We start from the raw sequence: 17405 nt of genomic DNA, 5'->3' as shown, positions 1-17405 counted from the left end.
ATCCTGAAGGGTGAGCTCAAACTGTCTGTTGTTAAAATGTCTGTGTCATAACGTTGATTTGCTTGGCTCCTAGATTGCCTAGCCCCTAAAAAATTCAGTCATGAAAAGGATATAAAAGAAGTATAAAAAATGTGGGTTTTCGTCTAGTTTTCTGCTTGCTGACATGTAGTATGTAAGCAGAGGGAACTGTTTTGATGCAAAATTCATTAAGAGAAAATACCTAAATTTGTGTCATTTAACTGTTGAGCAGGTTTTTTTTTCACTTGTATGGTCAGCTTTTGAGGCTGAAATAGAAAAGAAATGCTTTAAAAATTATGTAGATTACAAAGCACCAAGTGATTAACAGGAAAAAACATTATTTTAAAATACAGATGAGCTCCTTTCCCCCAACTCTGTCTTACAGAGTTGCAGACTGTGTTTCATGTTTAGGTTTCAGTAAGATCTCCAAAACAAGTTAAGGCGGAAGAAAATTCTGACAATAGAAATATGATTTGTTGGACTCTGCTGATTTCTGTCTATCTTGTGTCTGTATATGGCTTTTGATGTATTTTCAGCTTTGAATTGGTTTCTTCGTTCTTACTACCACATACCACAGGGTATAAACCTTGATAAGCAGAGTTAAGAAGGAGGATTGGGAATAAAGGCTCTCTGTTTGCCTGGTATCATGCTAGAAACTGGAAAATTGGAGTAATTCAGGTCTAAAACTAGAAAAAAATATTAAAAATCAGCTAAGGATAATATTTTACTATAGAGGATATTTGAGTTCTTTTAAAGCTCATGAATTTGCCTTTGTGGAACCTCCTTTAAAGCTTTATTTGCAGCTAGGAGGGTACAAATTAGATTATATAAAAATAAAACTCCCTCCCTTTGCAGTGATTCTTACATATCATATGGACTATCTTACCCAGGGTCCCATTGAACTCTTGTCTCAACATAAATGCAGAAAAATTTGTATTATATGAAAAGAAAAAACTGGAGAAATTTATGGGGCCAATATATGCACCTCTGACCCAGGAAGTCTGAGTCGACTGTGAGATCTGAATCCTGTGAGACTGAGAGTGCATTCTGGGGAACATGGCTTGGGAAGAGCATGAGCCATATCAAAGTTAAGCTTGAGGGAAAGTGATACATCCAGAACTGACTAGAACAATGTGATGTTAGTGCTCTCCAGCTGGCCTCCAATGGGTCAGGCTGCCTGGGAACCTGTTCCCTCTCTCCCTTAGTTCTGAGATGCTAAACAAATTTAAATTAGTTTGTTTTCTATTTTACTTTTAACACACAGTCCTTGAGTCTTGCATTCTACAGAAAGTGTTTCCTTCTTCTCTGGGTAGCTCAGAGTAGTTCTTGTGCTCAGAGAAGCATCTCCATTCTGATTATTTGGGAGCTTTTATCTCTGCTGCAGAACAGATATTAAACCATTCCTTATCCAGGGGAATGGATTGATGGCCAGACAGGGAAACTGTGATAGCCCAAGGTTTACGTAAACACTGCAGAAATTCCCATCACCACACCAGCTCAGTGACAAAGTTTTACACAAACACATTACCAAGGAAGGAACCCAGCCAGCATTAGCAGGCTTGTCTGCAGTTTGGAGATGCAGGTTTAACTTCACGCTCAGGCAGTGCTCCTTGACTGAGCAAGCCAGCCTGTCTGTGTTTTAATTCTTTCAGTAGCAGCATGGGGATATGAGTGAAAGTCCTGCAAGGAAAGAGCAAAAGATCACAGGGCACCCTAGAACAGTGCTAATGAGTATGTAAGAACCAGAGGCAGTAATGGGCAATGCTACAAGGCTCTCCTGTTTCTACAATGAAGCTCTCTGCATCTATCCGTGTGTGTCTCTGCGTGTTCAGTACCTGCAGGGATGGCATTCTTTATTGAAATGACAGAAATTTCACTCAGTTTGGGGCAAAGTTTGCTGGTTAAGTATAGTGATGATAAATTAACATTGTTTTAGCCAGGTGGACTATTACACTAGTTAGGAGGTTCCACTGGCAAGCCCAAAATTATTTGATTTAGGGCAGCTTGTAGCAATCCAAAAAAAAAAAGCGTTTTTTCAGTGTCTTGACAAAATGTGAATTCAGACTCTGATTTCAGAAGATGCTTGTTACAAATTTGTCACTCTACTCCTTTTTATTTTGGGGAATTTTTTATTCCTCAAAGAGAGCTTTATATTTGGCATCCTTCCTGAACATACTATGCTGCCACACTACAAGTGTGTCCACATGCTCTATTTTTAAATAGAGCTTTTAAGGCAGCTGCTTTTCTCACTGGTGGAACACAGATGCCCAAGCCCTGCTGTGGCTGATGGAATAATATCAGAACAGGCTGTGCCTGCCCTGCCCTTCAGTTGTCATCTCAGTAGCCACAGTAACTTTCCTGCATCAGCCTTCAGGGACTTTGTGTAGTAGGAGGGTGTAGTTCTTTGATCTGTGCTGGATTTTCCTCAGAACCTCTGAATCCTATGCTTTATTAAACCCTCCTCATCTCGGAATGTTAAGGCTGTATTCTGTGTTGTGGTTTCAAAGCCAGGGATTCACAGTAATTAGGACTGGAAGGAATGGCAAGAGTTCCTCTAATCTTTGTGCTGATGCAGTGCAGGGCCAGCTAAATCTATTATCCTTCACAGCTGAGAAAGAATAGGGGAGCTTTATGGGAAAGTATAGACATAGATCTTGAGATCTGTAATTGCAAACTTTATCACGCTCCCACATTCTTACAGCACTGCAGCTACCGCAGCACTGTTGCAATGTTATTTGTGGCAGATGACTCTGAAGACCCCTTAGGTCTGGAGATGCCCAAAGCAATCTGTTCTGTTTCTTATCCAGAACACTCTGTGGAGCTCAGCTCCTGGGGATGTGGTACCTGCTGCTGCAACATTGACCTTTGCCAGCAGATACATGGAGCTTATTTCGTGCTATTAAGGAAGGAAGATGATACATTTTGGGTACTGCTCACTTTTACAGACACTGATAAATACTTATAGCCATAAATGTAGAAAGACATTTAATGCACGGAGAGAAAATATCACTGTAAATCATTGTGGCTTTGCTGGTCTGAGTTAATCCTGTTTTCAGGTCGACTGAGAATTGTGCTTGTGTGAGTGACTGTTGTATGCACAAGAATCACAGACTTCACAAATAAGGTATTTTTTTCCCAAAGTGCGGCTGCAGGATTTTAATTTCGCTAGAGGTCACCTTTTGTTTCAAACAACTTCTGTTTCCAGAAGAACTATTCCAGAAGTGGGCTTATCTTTGATGCAATGTTTTGTCAATGTTGTGCTTGTAGAGATGGCTCTGATGATGTAGGTCACAGCCATCCCCTCTGTTTTGCTATTCCACAGATTAATACAGTGTGCTGTGCACAGAATGTGCAGGGGCTGTGTATATCACACTAATAGACAGTGTTTGCAAAAGTTATAATTCACAAAGGCAGTCACAGCAATGAATTAGCGCTCTTGGCATTTGGGAAAGAAAGCCCATTTGAAATCCAGCTGCTTGCCAGCTGTGGATATTCATAGCAATTATTACATTGGTTGCTTTTTTCACTCCATCTTTTCATTTAAAAAGTGTAATGAATGATTTTATTGCCGTCTTAAAAGTCTATTTATAATCCATTCATCTTGTGATGAACATGTGTATCCGATTCTCGACCTCTCTTTAATACTCTACAAAGTAATGTTGCTTAGTTTAAAATTTTCTTGGCACAAATGTGAGAGAATCACATTTCTTAACAGTTTGAGTGACCTTAACTTTCACTCCTGTACTACTAGAGTGTAAGTTTTAATCAGTATTTAATATATAACCAAAATAATTTATTTCTCTACATTTTAGTCATCCCTACCTTTCATTTCTCTTGGCTAGCAATATCTGGGGAATGACTGGGAATGCTTGGAGGCTTTGCAATACAGGAAGAATCTTGTTAATTCATTCTTTAAGGTACCCACTGCAATTTTTGATGCCAGTGTGCAGAAAGTAAGGCATCTAATGGCCATCTGGTGGTGACACTTGTTTTAAACCTGCTTGCTCTGGCAGCTGCAATTGCAATGACCACTTGAGTGCAACACCTCATTTTTCAGCTTGTGTTCTCATCTGTCCTTCTGTGGCACCATTTCTAGCAGTGAATTAGCCCAGAGCTGGTGATGGAAGCAGTCACAATCATTACCATGCTGCTGGCAAGCCTGGAGCCTAACTGAAGGATCAGCCAAGGCTAAATGTCTTAGTGGACCAGGAGGGGGGTTTAGATTCTTGGCAAATGGTTAAACCACTGGGCATTAAACTTCCAGGTATTTTTTGTCTCATGCTCATGTATTGGCTTTAATCACCCTTCTTAGCTGCCCTGTCCCAGCTTCAAACTCAGAAATAGGGAAGATTTGGGCATGTGACCTTGTTGTTCCAAGGTGATCAAATTCTTGATGGGCTGTATCTGTATTTGTCATCCCATGCTCTTCTACGCTGGCTCTGCTATTCCCTGATTTTCATAAAAATTAGTGTTCTGCCAAGCCTCTCTGGATAAGAAAGTCAAAATACATTCCAAAAAAATCAAGCCAGAGATGCCTCTGCCTGGCAACCTTGATACAAAGCCCATGGTCTATTACTGGGTATGGTATTTCCTGAGCTACTGGGCAGGGTGAGGAACGCAGTGGAGCAGGAGCTGGATTTTTTCCTGTAATTCCTTCTTTGGAGGGGCATGCCTAATGTTGCTGCCTTTATCAGTCTCCCAACCTGGCTATCTGAAAGGAGGGCTAGAGCAATCCCCCTCCAGGGCACAGCTGAACTGCAATTGTTTGGAGATGGCCCTTGCTCCAATAAAAAAAACTGAAGGCTTTGGGATCTGGCTGGTGGAAGATCATGGCTGAGAATACCAGCTCTGATTTTTAAAAGCTCCTTTTTCATAATTCCTTACCTAAGTAATAAAAGAATTGCATTCTTACACAAGCAGTAATTGAAGGGGACAAGAGAAAAATGAAGCTAAATGATTTATGACAGTGAGGGTTTGAGGTACAGGAAAAGGATCTTAATCAGGAAGCCAGAAATGTATCTGTGCCTTGTGTGAGGGCACGCTTTTCTAAGGACAGTGGGTAAGATTGAAAGCTGACTTGACAACTTGAGCACTAGAAGATCTAGAAAAATACAGCATATATCCATTTTTGCTCTCTTTGCTCCCCAGTTTCCTTACATCTAGATGTGGACCTGCATATTCTTTTCTAATATGATCTGGTATATTGGGGGATGTTTCTTCCCTTCCTTGGTCTGCCTAATTTCTTTTTGATAACAGAATGTGAAGCACAAAGGTCATCTTCTGAGGCATCAAAGAACGTTGCTCTTACTTGCTTCACAATTTCGGTGTCTGGAAATTACCACCCAGGAAAAGTACAGACACAGGAATATCAAGTGTTAAGCGGTGAGGAATGTACATGCCTGTGCCACTCTAATTTAGATGACTTCATTTCCCCAAGGATTATAAGGGCAAGCAGTGTGTCAGCACTGACCCTCAAATCACCTCCCTTTCCTGTGATGCTCCTGGGAGGACTTGGGCTGTCTAAGCAGAGTCAAATGGGTGAGACATGCAGGTGATAAGATCCTGACTCTTTGCATAACTAGCTCCCACTGCATCAATCCTATCTTTAGTGTCTCTCTTCATCTGCTTGCTGGATGTCACATTTACTGTTGTGATATATTCAGTGGAGAAAGTTCCAAGCTTTCAAAAATGTTATCGTCACTGTACTCAATAGATTTATTTTATCTATTGCAAGCTAGGAAGGGGAGAAATGGGCTGGTAAAGGTAGTTCCAGGGATAAGAAGATGAAAAAGTAAAAAAGAATTAATTGTATATGAGTTAGCAAAAAACGAATGGAATGAAAATAGAGTTGCAAACGCTGGTGTGTGTGAATACTACTAATACAAATAACAGCTGCTTGAGTTCCTACATGGTTGGAGTCATTAGCTTCATGAAGAGTTACTTGCAGAGAGTCTTATCACTCTTTCTGCAGTTCTTTTTTCAGTCCTTCTGTGTCCTTGATGAGATTGGACCCCATCTTGCACAGGATTATGCCTCTTCATCGTGGTGATATGTGTGGGAGTTGCTTGCTTTCAGCTGGTTAAAATGCAGAAATGAACATTGGTTTAATACATCATTTAATGACTTTTCACTCTTCTTATACTGTCTTTCAAAACCACATAGATTACCCCTTCACCAAAATTGGCTCCCAGTATGAGTGGTATTTGTTGTCTTGAACTAAGGTTGTCTAACCTCATTTAAAATCCTGGTGGAAAAACTTGAAGTGATTTTTTACTTATTAGTTATTCTGTATTTTCTAAAGGATTTCAAATGCCCAAGTTTTTCCAAGCTGTTACCAGATTTTATGGATTTCCAAAGTAGGGTCACAACTCAGGGCTTGATTTTTTGCAGAAAATTCTGTGTCTTGGGGGCTAGTAAATGTGGCTAAAAATTCCATCTCCTCCAGACAGGCAGCTAAACACTTTCATGCAGATTTAATCTCTCTGTGATATTTTTGTCCAAAGCTGCGTACCAGTACTTAGAAATCTGATCATAGGATCTAGAAATAATATTATTTGAAAGGACGTTTGCACTTGAGAAAGTTTTGCTAGTAATTGTTGTAAAATGACCATAGAAGTTAGGAATATGGTTTTACTTTCTGATATGTAAAACACACCATGAAATTAATAACCACACACAGTAGAGCAGTTCTTTTCATTACTTAAATGGGCTTAATTGGAGTTACAGCAAATTTAGATGGCATACTAGCAGCACTATATAAATTAGGTATGCATTCCTATGAATAATACAGCCATTATCCAATTCGCCTTCTTGCTAATTTCATTCTCCTCCTTAAAAGAAGTTAATGTCTTTGTCACCTACTTAATACAAATGATATTTTGCTCTTAGGAAAGAAATAACATAAGAATAAATGGTGCCAAACTGTAAGACAACAATTAGAAAGTCACTAGGAGCAGCAGTGAAAGTCTTTTTGACTTTTGTGGTAAAATGTGCCTTGACTGTGACCATGATTTCAGCATGACAAGAAATGTAATGTGCTATGACCTGCTACATTTAGCAGACAATGGCAAGATTCAGAGTCAGCAATAAAACCTCTGTTGATCTTTCTGCCCATGCTCACACCTACTCTGTGATTGAACTAGAGACACCTGAACACACCATCTCATATGCATCCATTGGATAAATCCTTTCTGCAGCAGTGACACAGCTCCATACCTACATTTACCAAAGTACTCCTCTCTGTCCATTGAGGGTGAAAAGGTGGTGGGCTGCTCTCTGTTAGAAACTTGGAGAGAAAGGAGATATGCCCTTAAGGTCAGCTAAAATTTTCACAGCTGGATGCAAGTGAGGTGGTTTCCTAAGTGTTGCTCAGTCAGCAACAGCAGATGGGAAGCCCAGGCTGCCAGTTTAGCTGATGGGGTGACTTTCACATGGAGACATCACTGAATTAAACACACTTCCAGCAGCTATTTGCTTAGATAGTGTTTTTAATAGATCATCCAGTATCCCTGAGCAGAGTGGTACTCATTTTCCATGGAAAAAAGCCCCCATTTTTCAGATTTTAGAAGGCCCATGAAGATGTTCCATTTCCTCTTATCCTTCATCCAAAGAATTGGAACAATTCTTATGAAATAGGAAATTTCCCTTGAAAACTTAAAATTCTTCAAAACTGATTTTTGAAAAGGAGGTGTGTGGAACAACTGGGAAATTTAAATTTAATTTGTGGTTAATCTTTTATCCAGCTTCTCAAGAAGCAGGGGGAGATTTTTAGGACCCAAATAAGAATTAGGTTTGCAAAGCCTCTCAGCTTTCACTGTAACTTGAATGTTTCTGTCTTTGAACCTTTTAAATATCCTCTCATAACAAAGATGCTGAGTAAGCATGTTCTTTCAGCTTGATTGAGGGCCAGATTTTAGGGTCAGAGTTATTTTTTAATGGCTGTTCTAGCATTTTTGGTACTTTCCACTCTCATAGTTATTCAGAAGTGTTCATGAAATGGAAATGGCTTTGAATATTTATCTTGCTTCCCTTTCTATTACTTGCCATGCTTTTTATAGGCTTAATTTTTCCTTCAGTATTTACGATACATTCTGCCTAACTTCAATTCTGAGTAGCAGTTGTAACTGAGACTTAATGAAGTTTTTTGATGGCGAATATAGATGCATTCAAATAAAACATTTTATTGTAACATATTCCAAAACTAGCCACTGGTATTAATTGCACTGTTAGAGATTCAAACAGCAAGCTGAATTTTTAGGTTGTATAGCGTTACAATAAGAGCTAAGTAAATCACTGATAGAGTAGAAATTAATAAAGTACCTGGTCTCACCTCATGGCTTATTTGGCAACAATTTTATGTTTTCTTTCCTATATTCAATTGAACTTGTTTATAGAGATTCTTTCTGGTATAAATTTGATATTGTTCACAAATATTTTTAATGAATATTTCTAAGCATTTCCTTGATCCACGAGTTTTTCTAAGCAGTTGATTGCAAGTAATTGGCAATCAAAATGCAAGCTGTGCTGATTCATTTTTATTAGGCACATCACTTTCAGCAAGGTATTGTTTCTCTCCCCAGATGGAGGTTCCAGTTCAGGAAAATATTAAAACAGAGAACTCAGAGGGACTTCATAAAATGCTTACAGGTAAGTTTGTTCCTCAGCACTTTACTGAGTCCAGAGTATAATGAGAGTAGTTCTTTAAAGCAAGTTTCTGCTATGCATAGTTTGTGTTTATGAGTTTAAAATAAACTTTCTGTCTGTGTTCTCCAATGTTAAATTAAAACTTGCTGCTTCCATAATATCCTTGCCAGGAAATTCACTTGCCAGAAGTATCCATTGAGAGGGAGTAGAAAATGAATGTGAATGCAACCACAGCAAATGCTGGTGAGTGAATAATCAGGGGAATGGGAGGTGCAATTCCAGTCTAATTACAGTCTAAACAATGTATGTCATCCATGAAACTAAAGGATTTAAAGCAGAGGCATTGTTATGTACATTATCTAGCCACCCAAATATGAATTAGTTTTGATATCTCTTGGGGTTTTTACCCCATATCTGTAGTCATGCAAGACAAAGAAATGTTCATGGTTTCAGGTTCTTGTCCTTCCCATCAGAACAAGAAATTTTAAAAAGTAGTAGGATTGAATCAATTGTACACATACGTATTGACAGATATGACCGTCTTCCTTCCATGCTGCCTGGTTTTGTCATGTAATTTAAGGAATGTAATCCACAGCACTGACAATGACATTTATCATGTAACAGTTTGAAAGACAGTTTGTCATACAGAGGGGCTCAGACCTCATTAAAATCTCATTCCCAGCCAGCATCTGGTGATGGAGGACTTGATACAGGTAAGGAAAGTTCATTGTAGGGTCAGAGCTTGAGGACGGGGATGAAATTTCTTCTGACATCTGCCAGGGGATAGATCTTCTGTGTAGGGTGTTGTGAAAAGACAAGGGCACGAAGTAGACCTTTTATTCTGGACAGCAGAGGGTAGAGTCTGCCCTGTAGGATGTGCTGCTTTTAGATTTCTAGCCAGTGAATTGGCAGTTCAGGCTGCCATTTCCAACTGAGCATGACAGTGACTTGCCTCACTCCCTTAAAGCGATTTCATTTAGAATACTTCTAAAATAATTCTAATTTCAAGAATTGCTTGTGCACACATGGGTTCAGTAAGCTTTAATATAATTGATAAGTGTATTTAACTATATTAGTGATTTAGTCTTACTTTGGGCTGTGTTCTCAGTTATCACCTGACATTATTTTTTTGCTTCGGGATGTCTGGTTATTATGTGTATAGTGTGTGACACATACATATTTTCATAACAACTGGAGGTGTATTTGCACCAGTGTGAAGTTTCACTTGCAGAGTTTGAAATTGTAATCAACAAACTGTTCTTTAACTTAGACAAAGCAAGCATATCAAACACAAATATTAACCATTATATCTTTCAGTGAATACTTTAATGTAATAACAAAAGATTTGAAAGTAAATCACCAAAGCTATAAAACTCATATATGCATGTCCCATGCTGATCATAACACAACTTGTTTACTAAGAAAGAGGGAAGTCTTGCTTACCTGGCAGAAAGAAGGGAAAAATAGTTTCTCTTTGTCATTTACCACGTATGTCTGCGTGGGCTTTATAAAAACAAACACATAAAGTAAATAAAAATACCAAGTTTGCTTTCCAATCAGATTTACCTGGTAGCAGTACAAGGGTGGGTTTTGATTCATCATATAAAAAACTCCAGGCATGGCTTCTTCAGCTCAAAATATCGTGGTTTGGTACACAAATTGATGTCACTGGCAAAAAATACCTAAATACAGATGGGTGTGAATCAGTGCTGAGGACTTTACAACTCTGCAAGAACATGAAGGAGGAAAAGGCAGTGAGGATGCCAGTGTTGCTAGGATTGGGAGGCACTGGTCTGGGCTCTTGGTTCTGCTATTGATCTGCTGCAGTCAGACACACCATTTTGTCTTTCATTTTGTTAAATCAGCCACAGCATCTCAGGGTCACAATGAGACAGTAAGCTCAGTTGGTCCTGTGGGAGCATTCTGAAATGGAAATCGAGGAAAGCAACCTTTGCTGCAATGTGGGGCAGGTGAAAGTTTTTCTGTGCTGTCACCCTCTCTTTTCTGCTTCTTCTTCCAGTGAAACTCAACCCAAATTTTGAATAGGAATAAAACGGCCTTTGACTATTTCTGGGTATTCTGGGTTTATTAATAAAGTGATTCTGAATAGCAGTTTTCTCTTCAGTGTCTGAGGATAGGTAAGTATTCTTTTTTTTATTCCACATAGACTGTATTCCTGTGTCCAGATAGTGGCCACAACTGGCTGTGCATCATGGTAGAGTAACAACTTTATTCCCAAATCAATAAAATCTGTATAGTTCAGGGGTGGTGCGTGGATATTGCATGCCCAACTTGCTGCTCTCTTTATTCCATCTACATCTATTTAGACCACTCAGTGAGACTAGTGATGTATTTAAAGAGTAGTCATTTACATTAAGAAAATAATCACTTAAAGAGCTTTTGTGGGTGGGGAGAGGAGTGGAGTGTGAAGGAGAGTTGGAGAGAGGAAGTGTATGAAGTTACCTGGGAAGAATAATTTAAAAGCTTAGTGGGGCTTCATACATACTGGGGCAAGACTTGCCCTGAAAATAGCAGTGATTCAAGGAGCACAGTGTCTCTTGGATGTCTATCCCTTTAAGCATGGTTGCAAAGGTTATTGGACACAAGTCAAGCAGTCTATACTCTTTATTTTTTGCTAATGATTGGTGCTTCAGGAATTGTTAATACTTCCTGTGGTTTACACACAGAGAAGTTTGTGAGAGAAGGGCACAGATCCCCCAAAAGGGTGTCTTTTGGGATCCCAGCAGGTGTCATGTCACAGTAATCCAGAGCTCAGTATGGGCTAACTTCTCCTGGGAGCATTACAGACTGAATTTGTTGGCCGGTGCTGATTGTTTCTCTGCTGCTCCTTTTCTTATTAGAGTCCAAAGCTGACCCAGGAGTTCGTGGCATGATGACATGTGCAAAACCTTCCAACAACATAATACACTCAGCAATTCTAGAAAGTGCTTGTTGAGCAGCAGCAAATGAAGCTGGTCAGCCAGTGACTCAGCTCTACACACAAATTGGCATTGCATTAAATGCCATTATCTCTGAAAACCTGTCAACTTTCCCAGCAAATGGCTCTTGCAGAGGGCTTGGAGGCCCATCAAATTCAGCCTGTTCTAGACAGCTTGTCTGACTCTTCTCTCTTGGTTCAACAGCAGAAGGGCTTTCAGGGCATTTGTGAGCCATGAAAGGGCGAAGGTTGTTATTCTGAGCCAGAAACAGGGTAAGAAGTGACCAGCCAACCAGCAGAGGAGGAGGAGGAGGAGAGAGACCACATTTTACATAGTGTGGGCCACAAACATAACATCTGTAAAGCAGTGGGAAATTAGTGTGAGACCTTTTGCCCCTTCACACCATGCCCTGCTTTCTCAAGCTCCTTCCTGAGTCACAAAGGAGCTGGCCCATAGCTAAAGGTCTGCAGAGGTCACCCCTCCACACCACTCAGCCCTTTCACTCCTTCACAGTCAGACTGATATTTAGGTGAGGTTGGCTTTGGCCTGTGAAACCTGCACAAATGACCTCTATTAGTGTATTAACCTAGCTGACCAAGTGGTAAAAGGCTCCATGCAATGCTGAATGCCCAGTGAAGAGACTAATTTGACTACAACTCAATAGCTGGGGAGAGAAATGACAAAACCAAATAAGAGGAAAGCTTTCTCTGCACCAGGTTATGATTGTGCTGCATGCATCTTGGTGCCTCAGGATGCTGTGGAGCTGGTATTAGAGACATTGGTGTCAGCATGTGACCAGTAAACTGTGCAGTCCCCATGTAACCTCCCACTGAGCAGGTTTTTAAACTGTAAATGGCCATTATTAGGAGAAAACTCCCTTGAACAGAGTAAGTGCCCACATCTACATTCCTAATCATCCGTACTGTCTACTGTCAGAGGTGGGATCCTGATGTTTGGTCTAAATCTCTGCAGTTGCTTGCAAGCTTGTAAGCAGTTTTTGATCCACCAGTGAGTTAAGACATGGGATCTCCAGCTTAGTGTTTTGTAGCTTAAACCTGCCAGTACAGAACTCTTTAATGGAGTTAACTTCTTAGCCAGTAGACTGGCTGTGGGCTGATTGGTGAGGGGTGAGTCAACTGATTTAAAGTAAATCACCCTAAAACTGTCTTCTCTGATCTCCAAAGTGCACATCCTCTTGCCATTGTAGCAGGATCTTCATGGGAAGATGAAAACACTGAATTTCATCTGAAGCTTTAGCTCTCCCAGAGTACTTTAAAGCAGACGCAATTTTATATTCACAACACAAAAACCTGATCCTTCTGTATTTCACTTGAGCATGTCATTTATTTTCAATCTCCCTCTGAGTAGAGAAAGGTACTATGATAATAAATGAAAACATAAATTCCCTTGAATTGCTGTTCTTTTGCTTTTTATATTGCTGCCGAGATATTTGCTAGCCTTGGTTTCTCTTCCTGACTGCCTTTGAGTCTATTAAGTGACATTTCTTAACGGTTCCAGTTGGTGTTTAGAAGAGGAGAAAATCCTCTCTCAAATCCAAGGGGTTGATGAGACTCTGAATCAGAATTTTTTCAAAACCAGATCCAATATGATATATCTGGCCAGAGCCAGTAAATGAAAAGAGGCTTCTCTGCACAGCTAGTTAGTTGGCATTCTTGCCCACAGCTGCCAGGCATAAAGATCTGCTTACCATAATTTGGAACAGGGACTTGAATTTTTTAAAACTTCATTGCACTCTGTCTTGCTGGGTTTCTTCTTCATGGACACAATGGATACTTAAACATTGATGGGGACAGAGTGACTGGTTCAATAGCTCGTAGACATTCAGCAGGACTGCTTTCAGCTGCGTTTATAGCACTATGCATTTTTCTTCTTTGTCCTTCATATCCCAGGAAATATTTCTTTGGCTATTCTGGAATAGCATGTTCAGCTTGCATGTTGGTTCAGAATTTTCCCATAAAAGTTCTCCATATCCTCTTGTTTGTGCAACACAACCAAATGTCAGAGCCTGACTGTTTGTGATGAAATACAGTTTTTGTTTTCCAGACAGACCTGCCTGTGACATATAAATGCTGGCAGCATGAAGCAACTGTTGTGACACAGCTTGTCAGGAAAGTAAATCTGGGCCTTGGGCTTTCAGCACTTTGGGCTCCTGGTGACAGGTGTCCAAGTGGCTGCTGCCTGACTGGTCTGCTTGTATCCGTAAAACCTCACACCACTAACTCACAGCAAAGAGCCTTGGCACCCAGTGAGTACCTGTAACAAGACTATCACAGAGCGAAGGCTTTTCAGACATGATCAGATGCTGTTACATCTCTTCTCATGTTTCTCTGCTGTTCCAGTGAGCTGGGCTTTATTCTGGACAATGCAAATGCTGTGTTGCTGTCACAGCTGTTAGTGCTACTATGAGCAGCAAGAACAGCCTAAAATATTCTGTTCTTTCAGTGGGCAGTGTGCAGTTGACAATTTCCTTTTAAATGTCCTTAAATACAGTAACATAGCCCTGTTATTTGTAGGTACTGAAGGTAGTATATTAATAGCTTGACTACTGACAGAAAAGGGCCTCTATTACCTGCCAGCAATTCTGTGTTGCTTTAATCCACAGTATGTCAAGCAAGTGAGGTAAACAGGCTTGTGCCAGTCGCTCCTGAGACAAGAGGGAAATAATGATTTTAGCAAGTGGGTGTTTGGGTTGGGTTATTTTTTAAAGTTGTGTTAGGATTTATCAAGTAATTTTTTAGATAAATGACTGCCCTCTTGCTATTTGAGCTATGTGTCATCCCTACCCTGCAAAGATGATGCTGAGTGCGAGAAGGGTGAGTCCTTTGCAAGTCTTAGGAGATATGTTAGAAGTCTTTAGACCAAACGGTCATATTCTGAATGAAGGGACAGAGCTGCATGCTCTTCATTTCTTAGCTGAAATTCCTGAAATATTTCTGCTGGTAAATGATGCTTTTCATACTGCTGGGGAGCCCCTTGAGGGACAGATCACAGTTGTAAATTCTGCTTATAAATTTTAATTAATCTTTATTTCAATAGATACTGATTTCTACTAGGTCAACATATTCTTAGTGAACAGTAAGAGCCTCGATACAGTCTGCTGCTTTATGCAGTACTTTTGATTAAGCACATAATTTCAATTACTGTCGATCTGGCTTTATCAAAAAGCTCTTTTAAGTGTTTATCTTTTTTTTTCAGCTTACAGATGCCAGCAAAAGTAGAATAGGCATTTTCATACCACACTATTAGCTACAGAAAAGCACAGCCATTAAAAAACAGGAAAAGAGCAATATGTACATCAAGGGCCAGATTTAAGACAGGAAAGTACCTACATGTCCTATAGCCATGTAAATCCTTCTCAGTGTCTGAGCCAAGCACTCTAAGTCTTTAAAAAAGCCCTTGGCTCCTTGAGGCCAGATTTTCAGCAGTAATTGTAAGAGACTGTTGAGGGACTGTGAACTTTGGTCATTGTAGCATTAGAAGCTTCAAGATAAAGATATCTAGCTAGTGTGATTTTCAGAGGATTTTCATAATATGCGGTACTTAGGCATTTTTCAAAATTCTGCTGCTGTCTGTATCTGCATCTTTAAGCCCTTAAATACTTCCATAAATCCAGACCTAACATCTTTGGGCTGCATCTGAATGTTAGACTTCAACATTAAAATTTTCCTGGTGAAACTTAATAAATGCCCTACTTCTCAGAAGTCAGCAGGAGTTAGTCAGAACTTCTGAAGGTCGGACTGTGATTACTAATGTGCTTAACTCCCTGAGGTTTGTTACTTGGGGTTTGTTACTAAGTTTGCCTGCAATTAAACTTGCATGCTTTGAGGTGCTGCTGGTTATTGCACTATGCTACAGCTAAGTTGACCAACAACTGTCACAACCCTACTGCTGAAAAAATGGCTTGTAGGTTTGGGTTTTTTCCCCTTTTTTCTTGTCTTTGGTCTTCTGAAACAGTTCTGTTTATACAAAAATTGCGCAAGGGCATGCTGCTGTGGGGGAGAGCACAAAGATGGGGAGGGAATTTTGACTGTATCATGGTGGTGAAGGGGCATGAGATTTTGGGGTGTGATAAACTTCTGGAGAAAAAATATGTGACTTCCCTTCTTCCTGATAATGGAAGTGGTGATAAGCCCCAGGGGATTATATCATTCTCTGATAGCAGCGTTCAAGCTCCTTCCTCTGCTCTGAGGACATTTCATTTCAGGGATATAAGGATAGTAATAAAAGCTTTCTCCACACCTTCTTCCCAGAGCAATTCCCCAGTTCATAGCTGCCTGTCCAAAGCTACGTCAGTAATATTCCAGTATTCAGCCCAATAAAAATTTTGTCAAGAAAGCATAAAGTTTCTGTCAGATATTTTCCATTAAAAATCACTTTTATAGCAGCAGGCTGTAACAAGCACACAGCTATGGAGTGAAAGTGTGAAATGATGAGAAATTTGGACAGTGTTATCATCCAATAGGGACTCAGTGGCAGGCCACTTAGAATGCCTCCAGTGTATGGAGCATGACAACCAGAATATTTTTCACAACAGATCATAATGTAAGGAATTTGTTACAGATCTCAGAGGGGAATAACCCACACTACTGGTTCTAGTCCTTCCCCCCCAGATATATTACTCAGATAATATAAAGTCATAACTCCTTGTAAATTATTTGTGATCCTGTCCCACCTTAGATTAAAAAATATTTCTGCTGGATACTTGCAGGGTTAATATCTGTAGGCCTGTGTTTGATTTGCTGAAAGGCACAGTTATTTCTGCAGTCAGTGGGAGGTGTATAGCATTTGCTTTGTCTGGTAACTACACAGCTGGTTGTGATATGGTCAGAAATAGGACATGCAACCATGGCCAGAACAAGTAGATCCAAATACAGAAAGCTACTCTAGCCCAGGTGGAAGAAAGTTACTCAATGAAAGAATTTGCATCATGATCACTGACTGAAATTAATCTGATTCATAGGATCTCTGTTTAATCTTTCATGATGGATCATAACACCAAGAGCATCGTGACATGAAGCAAACTTGGCATTCATCAGATTAATTCCTCATTTTTTATCCAGAAGTCAGTAATGTTGATAATTTGCAGCGTATTTGTAGCAGACAGCAATGTCTGCATGACAGACAATTTATGTCAGCTACCAGTTCTGTGTGTGATAATGCATTCAGGAGACAGCACACTATTAAAAAAGCAACTTAAGAATATAAGTAGTCTGAGATAGTATCTTCCACTGTGAATGCAGAGGCTTACCAAAAATAATGGGTGAATTCGTTTAAGAATAAGGAGTACATTCTGACCTGCACCAGACTTTAAGCTGTTGTAGACTAACAAGAAATGCTGGAGAAGGAGAAGATTTTTAGAGTCCTAAAAATGAAAAGTTTATGAGCAGTGCAGAATTAATCATGGAAGACTTACTTGACCTTGTACTTCAAGGTTAAACAAATTACTTGGGAGAAAAAGAAGGGTTTTTGCAGAATATAAATTTAGCCAAATTTGTCTACAGCAGTATTTCTTCACTTTCCTCTGCATATCTTGTGACCAGTCATTATCAGCCATAAGATGATGGACTTGAGGGCACACTGGTCCTACTCTATCTATTGTTTCTTCTGTAAACGACTTTAAAACAGCTTTGTACCTCATTTATTAATCATATTTAATAATAAGAAGGGGACTAGAATGACAAGGCAGATGAATACTCTGTTCATCTACATGCTCTTCTATGGTCCCTCTTTCTTTTTTATCGCAAGAAAATCTCTACAGAAGTCCATCCATTCATTTTCAGTGAG

The 17405-nt window shown here is 39.7% G+C and overlaps 1 long non-coding RNA gene across 4 annotated transcripts in view; it reads left to right on the top strand.

Annotated features, from left to right (window-relative positions):
- Positions 1-17405, top strand: part of LOC146437955 (uncharacterized) — a 319641-nt gene that overhangs the window by 169701 nt on the left and 132535 nt on the right. For all 4 annotated transcript variants that reach the window (XR_014852002.1, XR_014852003.1, XR_014852000.1 and 1 more), the window contains exons 3-4: positions 8598-8664; positions 8832-8904. This is a non-coding gene — a long non-coding RNA (uncharacterized LOC146437955). The remainder of the gene's footprint in view (positions 1-8597; positions 8665-8831; positions 8905-17405) is intronic.

The sequence above is a fragment of the Lichenostomus cassidix genome, chromosome 4 (assembly GCF_008360975.1).
Source record: "Lichenostomus cassidix isolate B80296 chromosome 4, HeHo_3.0, whole genome shotgun sequence".
NCBI classification, from domain to species: Eukaryota; Metazoa; Chordata; class Aves; order Passeriformes; family Meliphagidae; genus Lichenostomus; species Lichenostomus cassidix.
Note: the sequence above shows the minus strand (reverse complement) of the source record. Positions and strands in the feature narration are given on the sequence as shown.